This window comes from Taudactylus pleione, unplaced genomic scaffold (assembly GCF_031769625.1).
Source record: "Taudactylus pleione unplaced genomic scaffold, aTauple2 ptg001336l, whole genome shotgun sequence".
Taxonomy (NCBI): Eukaryota; Metazoa; Chordata; class Amphibia; order Anura; family Myobatrachidae; genus Taudactylus; species Taudactylus pleione.
The window spans coordinates 237,464-247,640 of record NW_028285736.1 but is presented as its reverse complement, the minus strand read 5'-3'; positions in this window follow the sequence as shown (position 1 = coordinate 247,640).

Below are 10,177 nucleotides of genomic sequence, written 5' to 3'. Positions count from 1 at the left end.
CCCAGATCCTCTCACCTCCCCAGTCATGTCCCTGTATTATTACTATAAAGTGATGTCACTGTGACACTCCCAGATCCCCTCACCTCCCCAGTCATGTCCCTGTATTATTAGTATAGATATGTGATGTCACTGACACCCAGATCCCCTCACTTTCCCAGTCATGCCCCTGTATTATTATTATAGGTATACCGTATATACTCGAGTATAAGTCGACCCGAATATAAGCCGAGGTACCTAATTTTACCACAAAAAACTGGGAAAACTTATTGACTCGAGTGTAAGCCTATGGTGGGAAATGCAGCAGCTACTGGTAGTAATCCCCCCTCTGGTACTGTCCCAGTAGTAATTCCCCCCTGGTAGTGCCCCCAGTAGTAATCCCCCCCTGGTAGTGCCCCCAGTAGTAATATCCCCCCCTGGTAGTGCCCCTAGTAGTAATATCCCCCCCTGGTAGTGCCCCCAGTAGTAATACCCCCCCTGGTAGTGCCCCCAGTAGCAATATCCCCCCCTGGTAGTGCCCCCAGTATTAATCCCCCCCTGGTAGTGCCCCAGTAGCAACATCCCCCCTGGTAGTGCCCCCAATATTAATCCCCCCCCTGGTAGTGCCCCCAGTAGCAATATCCCCCCCTGGTAGTGCCCCCAGTATTAACCCCCCCCTGGTAGTGCCCCCAGTAGCAACATCCCCCCTGGTAGTGCCCCCAGTATTCCCCCCCTCCCTGGTAGTGCCCCCAGTAGCAACATCCCCCCCTGGTAGTTCCCCCATTACTAATCCCCCCCTCTGGTAGTGCCACCAGTAGCGATATCCCCCCCTGGTAGTACCCCCCGGTAGTAGCCCCCCCAGTAGAAAGAAATGTAAAAAAAAACAAAACACTTACCTGTAACCCCGCTCCTGGTCCCGACCCTGTTACAGGCTCCTCCGCCGCTTTGCATAATGGGAGAGACGTCGTCTGACAGACTCTCCGTGGCTGCTGATTACACCAAACACATAGCTGCCGGCTCCGGCGGCTGTGTGTTTAGCAGTGTGTAGTGCTGACCGAACTCCGTCCGGTCAGCGCTACACACGCGGTGCAGGCTGTGTCACAGTGACACAGTCTGCACCGCAGCCCGCATGGTACGCTACTCAGCAGCATACCATGCGGGCATGACTCGAGTATAAGCCGAGGGGGTGCTTTTTCAGCACAAAAAATGTGCTGAAAAAACTCGGCTTATACTCGAGTATATACGGTAAGTTATGTCACTGTGACAGTCCCAGATCCCCTCACCTCCCCAGTAATATCCCTATATTATTACTATAGATATAAGTAATGTCACTGTTACAGTCCCAGATCCCCTCACCTCCCCAGTCATGTCCCTGTATTATTATTATAGATATAAGTGATGTCACTGTGATACTCCCAGACCCTCTCACCTCCCCAGTCATGTCCTTGTATTAATACTATAGATATGTAATGTCACTGTGACACTCCCAAATCCCCTCACCTCCTCAGTTATGTCCCTGTATTATTACTATAGATACATGATGTCACTGTGACACTTTCAGATCCCCTCACCTCCCCAGTGATGACCCTGTATCATTACTATAGATATGTGATGTCACTGTGACATTCCCAGATCCCCTCACCTCCCCAGTCATGTCCCTGTATCATTACTATAGATATGTAATGTCACTGTGACACTCCCAAATCCCCTCACCTCCTCAGTTATGTCCCTGTATTATTACTATAGATACGTGATGTCACTGTGACACTTTCAGATCCCCTCACCTCCCCAGTGATGACCCTGTATCATTACTATAGATATGTGATGTCACTGTGACATTCCCAGATCCCCTCACCTCCCCAGTCATGTCCCTGTATCATTACTATAGATATGTGATGTCACTGTGACACTCCCAGATCCCCTCACCTCCCCAGTCATGTCCCTGTATTATTACTATATATATAAGTGATGTCACTGTGACACTCCCAAATCCCCTCATCTCCCCAGTCATGTCCCTGTATTATTAGTATAGATATAAGTGATGTCACTGTGACACTCCCAAATTCCCTCACCTCCCCAGTCATGGCCCTGTATTATAACTATAGCTATAATTAATGTCACTGTGACACTCCCAAATCCCCTCACCTCCCCAGTCATGTCCCTGTACTATTAGTATAGATATAAGTGATGTCACTGTGACATCCCAGATCCCCTCACCTCCCCAGTCATGTCCCTGTATTATAACTATAGCTATAATTAATGTCACTGTGACACTCCCAAATCCCCTCACCTCCCCAGTCATGTCCCTGTACTATTAGTATAGATATAAGTGATGTCACTGTGACACTCCCAAATCCCCTCACCTCCCAGTCATGTCCCTGTATTATAACTATATCTATAATTAATGTCACTGTGACACTCCCAAATCCCCTCACCTCCCCAGTCATGTCCCTGTACTATTAGTATAGATATAAGTGATGTCACTGTGACACTCCCAGATCCCCTCACCTTATCAGTCATGTCCCTGTAGATATACAGTCAGGTGCATAAATATTGGGACATTGACAGTATTCTCATATTTTGGCCTCTATTTACCACCACAATGGCTTTTAAATGAAACAAACAAGATGTGCTTTAACTGCAGACTTTCAGATTTAATTTGAGGGTAATTACATCCAAATCAGGTGAACGGTGTAGGAATTACAATGGTGTCTATATGTGCCTCCCACTTTTTAAGGGGCCAAGAGTAATGGGACAAACTAAACAATCCTAAATCAAACTTTCACTTTTTAATACTTTGTTGCAAATCCTTTGCAGGCAATTACAGCCTGAAGTCTGGAACGCATAGACATCACCAGACGCTGGGTTTCATCCCTGGTGATGCTCTGCCAGGCCTCTACTGCAAATGTCTTCAGTTCCTGCTTGTTCTTGGGGCATTTTCCCTTCAGTTTTGTCTTCATCAAGTGAAATGCATGTTCAATCGGATTCAGGTCAGGGGATTGACTTGGCCATTGCATAACATTCCACTCTTTAGCCTTAAACTCTTTGGTTACTTTTGCAGTATGCTTCGGGTCATTGTCCATCTGCACTGTGAAGCGCCGTCCAATGAGTTCTGAAGCATTTGACTGAATATGAGCACATAATATTGCCCGAAACACTTCAGAATTCATTCTGCTGCTTTTGTCAGCAGTCACATCATCAATAAATACAAGGGAACCAGTTCCATTGGCAGCTGTAAATGCCCACACCATGACACTACCACCACCATGCTTCACTGATGAGGTGGTATGTTTTGGATCATGAGCAGTTCCTTTCCTTCTCCATACCCTTCTCTTCCCATCACTCTGGTACAAGTTGATCTTTGTCTCATCTGTCCATAGGATGTTGTTCCAGAACTGTAATGGCTTTTTTAGATGTTGTTTGGCAAACTCTAATCTGGTCTTCCTGTTTTTGAGGCTCACCAATGGTTTACATCTTGTGGTGAACCCTCTATATTCACTCTTGTGAAATCTTCTCTTGATTATTGACTTTGACACATACACACCTACCTCCTGGAGAGTGTTCTTGATTTGGCCAACTGTTGTGAACGGGTTTTTCTTCACCAGGGAAATAATTCTACTGTCATCCACCACAGTTGTTTTTTGTGGTCTTCCGGGTCTTTTGGTGTTGCTGAGCTCTCCGGTGCGTTCTTTCTTTTTAAGAATGTTCCAAACAGTTGATTTGGCCACACCTAATGTTTTTGCTATCTCTCTGATGGGTTTGTTTTGATTTTTCAGCCTAATGATGGCTTGCTTCACTGATAGTGACAGCTCTTTGGATCTCATATTGAGAGTCGACAGCAACTGATTCCAAATGCAAATGTCACACCAAGAATCAACTCCAGACCTTTTACCTGCTTAAATGATAATGAAATAACGAGGGAATAGCCCACACCTGTCCATGAAATAGCTTTTGAGTTGATAGTCCCATTACTTTTGGCCCCTTAAAAAGTGTGAGGCACATATAGAAACCGTTGTAATTCCTACACCGTTCACCTGATTTGGATGTAATTACCCTCAAATTAAATCTGAAAGTCTGCAGTTAAAGCACATCTTGTTTGTTTCATTTCAAAGCCATTGTGGTGGTGAATAGAGGCCAAAATATGAAAATTCTGTCAATGTCCCAATATTTATGCACCTGACTGTATGTATCACCGAGAAGAGGTGAGGCGTATAACACCTGCGCACTCCCAAGTAGGCAACAAAAACAGCCCACAAAATGGTACTGAGTAGTATGTGACTGACCTCACAAATACTTTGATTTATATAAGTGAGGTACACAGAAAAACGCCCCTCCCCAACACACCTGCCCGGGCCGTAGGAGAAGGAAAGGGATAGGTATAAGCTGACAGTAAGTAGAAATAAGTCACAGACAGCACTAGCAAAAGTCTCATACAATATAGAGAAGATATACTCACTGCACCTTTTGCTACAATCAACCGCCCAGATTCAGTGTCTGGGATGGCTATAGCGCTGTGTACACTGTCCTTTAGCAGGGGAGAGGTACACAGGGGGACCGGACCACTTGAACCGCCTGGGAGATCTGCGATGCTTTGCCAAAAGAAGATGGCCACCGGAGACCTCAGAGGAGGAGTGGCCGCAAGATAAGAGCAGCACAGCGACGCCAGCACACTTGAGCGAAGGCGCGCTGAGCTGAGGGGAGGAGCCGCTAGACAGGGAAGGCTGCCTCCCCTGGCTAGCAATAAACCCCAGGGTTGCCGGTTCCCGCTGCCAGCCTGACACCCTGGTGGTCTAGCGGTCACGCGGGGCATGCCTCCTCAGAGACCGGAGGCATCCGACTGCATTTAGTAACAGCGGGCCACCACACTCGGCGACCCGCGGCTTACCTGATCCCTGGCGCTTCCGGCAGCAGTCGAAGGGAGTCCCCAGAGCCCGGCTAGTACAGACTCTGGTGTCCCGCCGCGATCCCCAGATCTGTACTGGCGTCGCGGCGCCAGCGGGGTGTAGGAGAGGCAGTATAAACGTCCTAATGGACAGTCTGATGCTGCCGCTCTGAAGAGTGTAAAAAACAAGAAAAAATAAAAACTTTTCTTCTTTAAAGATAAGCTTAGGAGCTGCTCCTGCAGGGTGACCAGACTCCAGCCGGGCACCAACGAAAACTGAGGTGCCTGTGGCTCAGGGGCGGGGTATAGAGGAGGATGGACCCAAGTGCATCCTGGGAGCAGGAAAAGCTTTAATTGCGTGGTGCCCGTGGATCCAGATCCAGCTATACCCCCAAGGTCAACCCTGTGGACCCCCTATGGACCCTGAAGTAGAAATCGTTCATTACACTTTAAAAAATCTGACAGATAATCGTTCATAAAATAGTTCATAAAATCGTTGGTAAAAAAATCGTTGTGTGTGTATGCAGCTTTAGAGGTCGATCCAATTAGCCATGATGATGTCGCCAGTGCAAGTCATCGCGGCAATGGCCGCACTTACGGCAGCCCGAATTTGTGGAATTTTTCGCAGCCCCATTGGGCTGCGAGCAAAATTCTGCGAATTTGGGCTCAGTGCGGGCCGCGAAGGGTGCGAGATGCCGGTCTGTTGCTGGCGTTTTTTTTTTATTACATTTGCAAATATCTAAAAAAAATGTTTTACTCGTTGTCATTATGGGGTATTGTGTGTAGAATTTTGAGGGCAAAAATTTAGTTATTCCATGTTGGAATAAGACTGTAACATAACAAAATGTGGAAAAATTTGAAGTGTTGTGAATATTTTCCGGATGCACTGTAGATAAAAGTGATGTCACTGTGACACTCCTATATCCCCTTCACCTTCCTTTTCATGTCCCTGTATTATTAGTATAGGTAATAGTGATGTCACTGTGAAACTCCCAGATTCCCTCACCTCCCCAGTCATGAACCTGTATTGTATAGGTAAAAGTGATGTCACTGTGACACTCCCAGATCCTCTCACCTCCCCAGTCATGTCCCTGTATTATTAGTATAGGTAAAAGTGATGTCACTGTGACACTCCCAGATCCCCTCACCTCCCCAGTCAGCAGGTAGATGATCTCCAGGGTGAGATCTATTATTCTCTCAGTCATGTGACTCTTGTCATTGTCCATCCTCAGTAATTTATACAGGACTCTCACGTGAAGTCTAGTATAGACTCTCTGGTTCCTTACAGCTGAATTATCTAAGAATGAAAATATTATTTACAATAAATATCAGAGTACATGTCACATACTCAGGTAGGAAACACCATGTGACCAGTAAGCCCTCCTCCCCGAGCTATGGAGATCTGGTCAGTGTTTCTTAGATCCAGCTACATAAGGCGCCTCAGATGCAGTCACACAATCCTATGTTGCTAAAGGACAAACCACCACAACTGGCGGCTGGGGGCTAGAATTAGCCGGCTGCCAATTCTTTGCAGTTTAAAACCAGAAATATAAAACGGTAAGGCCCAAGGAGCATTGTTCCTCCCAGACACCTCTTTTATTCAAATTGCTCAACTTTAATTTTGTTACAAAGGGATTAATTAAAGAGAATTATTATTTATGGCTTTTGTTATATCATTCCAGAAAATTTTAGATTTTCATGCCCACAATCACATTAAGAGGAGAATTCAATTAGACACGATATGCTTCTTTTTCATGAAAAATGGATTATGGTGCAAATATATACTTATCGCGCAATCTTATTAGATGCGTTTTTCACGGGTGCAAATTCTACATAACTTTTTTTGCGACTTTATTATAACCAAAGCAGGTGAAAAGTTGGGGAAAATCCCTATATAAAGGAAAAATGTCAGGACTTAGGCCCTCATTCAGAGCCGGACGCTCTGAGCAGAGCGCACGCTCTGAATGAGGGCCGTCCTCCATAATTATGGAGCGTCCTCCTGGACGCTCGTATAGCTGTGGGTCACCACCCACAGCCTATACGAGCGTGCAGGTTGATGGCCGCGATGGTCTTGACCATCGCGACCATCGCCACTGCGAGCCGGAGCCAGCGGTTGAGTTTCTCAACCGCAAGGCCCGGAGTGATTTTGGCTCTATCAGAACCAAAATCACTCCCACTGACATCACTAGTGATGTCAGTGGGCCGGCTTCTGACGGTAGGCGTTCCCTTGGGAACGCTCCCGTCTGGGAGGCACGCCCCCGGCACGCCCACCAAAGGGGGCGTGCTGTCAATCAACATCGACAGCACGCCCCCTTTGATCAGACACAACGAGCGAAGGAAAGTCCTTCGCTCGTCGCGTCTGGCGCATGCGCACGACGGAGCTCCCGCCGTCGTGCGCATGTGCAGTGCACACCATCGACCCACTTGCGAGCGGACAGCCACTCGCGAGTGGGTCTGAATCAGGCCCTTAGTTAAGAAACAATGGGACACCCTCCTTAAGGACTTATTTGGCAATATGAATTTTTTAAATAACGCAACTTACCCAATAATGATATGTCATTTTTGGAGTGATAAATTGCAAAGTGGAGGAAAATTGCATAATTGATGAGTACTGTAGAGTCCCTTCTCCCCTATATAATAATACCAAATATCAGTGTGTGATGAGAGCTGTATTATTCCCCCTCATATATCACAGTACGATCCCCTCTCCCCTATATAATAATAATACCACATATCAGTATGTGCTGGGAGCTGTGTTATTCCCCCTCATATATCACTGTACGGTCCCCACCCCTATATAATAGTAATACCACATATCAGTGTGTGCTGGAAGCTGTGTGATTCCACCTCATACAACACTGTACATAGGCCCTCATTCAGAGCCGCTCGCTAGCGGCAGTACGCTCGTTCCGAGCGATGTTTGCACATCTGCGCATGCGTACGGTTTTTAGTACGCATGCGCGAACCAGTCAGTGCGGCCGAAAATCGTTTGTACGCTATATAGCGAGTGCCTGCTATTTTGAGTGACAGAATGAGGCGTATGTGGGTGGTAACAGGGGAAGGTGCTTGAAAACGGGGGAGTGGAATTCGAACGCAGGCGTGCTTAAAGGTCAAAACGGGCGTTTTAAGGGAGTGCATAATTAATACAGCAGCGTCATTGACCACGTCACTTGGTTTTTTTTAACTCAGAACTGCTCGCAAAATAGCGGTTGAAAAAAACCAACCACAAGAATAGCGAGCAGTTCATACGCTGTACGATGTACTCGATTAATCTAATAAATAGCGGACATGACGTATGGTGCGAGCGGCCAGGGGGCGTTTTTATCATATAAACGAGCGTATGTTTTGCTCGCTCGTTCAGACTTAGAGGTGTGAACAGACTGCAATGTGCGAACGGATCATTTGAATAGCCACCCCTTGTTTTTGAACGAACGACCGCAAATAGCGAACGGCTCTGAATGAGGGCCATAGTCTCCTCTCCCCTATATAATAATAATACCACACTGATATGTGTGTGCTGGGAGCTGTGTTATTCCCCCTCATATATCACTGGACAGTCCCATCTCCCCTATATAGTAACAATACCACATATCAATGTGTGCTGGGAGCTGTGTTATTTCCCCTCATATATCACTATACGGTCCCCTCCCCTATATAATAATAATACCACATATCAGTGTGTGCTGGGAGCTGTGTTATTCCCCCTCATCCATCATTGTACAGTCTCCTCTACCCTATATAATAATAATACCACATTGGTATGTGTGTGCTGGGAGCGGTGTTATTCCCCCTCATATATCACTGTACAATCCCCTCTCCCCTATATAATAATACCACATATCAGTGTGTGCTGGGAGCTGTGTTATTCCCCCTCATATATCACTGTACAATCCCCTCTCCTCTATATAATAATAATACCACATATCAGTGTGTGCGGGGAGCTGTGTTATTCCTCCTCATATATCACTGTAGGGTCCTCTCCCCTATATGATAATACCACATATTAGTGTGTGCTGGGAGCTGTGTTATTCCCCCTCATAGATCACTGTACAGTCCCTTCTCCCCTATATAATAATACCACATATCAGTGTGTGCTGGGAGCTGTGTTATTCCCCCTCATAGATCACTGTACAGTCCCCTCTCCCCTATATAATAATACCACATATCAGTGTGTGCTGGGAGCTGTGTTATTCCTCCTCATATATCACTGTAGGGTCCTCTCCCCTATATGATAATACCACATATCAGTGTGTGCTGGGAGCTGTGTTATTCCCCCTCATAGATCACTGCACAGTCCCCTCCCCCTATACAATAATAATATAATATATACAGGACACGTTACCTGGCTCTGGCTGTCAGGAATGTCTATGACAAAATGGCAGCTAAAGCCCCTGTGTCCCCTCCCCCTCTGCTCTGTAACTGGTAGACTATAAGAATATGGCCGCCGGTCACGCTTTATGAGGACACCATTAGACTATATATAGAGGTGTTACTCTAGTGAGGAAGCTCTGAGCGGCAGGTGCAGGTGGCTGCTAGTTACAGGACGTCCTTCCTACTTTGTGCCGCCTGATTGGCTACTCGCTGCTGGCAATCACTGCACTAAGGGGAATGAGCGGAGGGTGGTTATTTAGTTAAGAGTGGCGGGGCAGACAGTAGCCATAGCTACACGGAGGAGAGAGGGGCGTGGTTTTTCATAGGGCGTTTTTTCTACATCTGGAAAAGTGAGAGAGCGGGTTGGAGCAGGTAATGGTATTTATTATTATTATTATTATTATTATTATACAGGGGTAGCAGCTTGTAGTGTCCTGTTATTATTATTTTTATACATTGGGAGCAGCCTTTGTTGTCCTTTTATTACTCTTATACAGGGAGAGCAGCCTGTGCTGTCCTGCTATTATAATATAGGGGAAGCAGCCTGTAGTGTCCTGTTATTATTATTATTTTTATTATTATTATTATTATTATTATTATTATTATACATGGGTAGCAGCCTGTAGTGTCTTGTTATTATTATTATATAGGGGGAGCAGCCTGTAGTGTCCTGTTGTTATTATACAGGGGGAGCAGCCTGTGGTGTCCTTTTATTATTATTATACATTGGGAGCAGCCTTTGTTGTCCTTTTATTAATCTTATACAGGGGGAGCAGCCTGTAGTGTCCTGTTATTATTATTATACAGGGGAGCAGCCTGTGGTGTTCTGTTATCATTATTATACATTGGGAGCAGCTTTTGTTGTCCTTTTATTACTCTTATACAGGGGGAGCAGCCTGTGGTGTCTTCTTATTATTATACAGGGAGAGCAGCCTGTGGTGTCCTGTT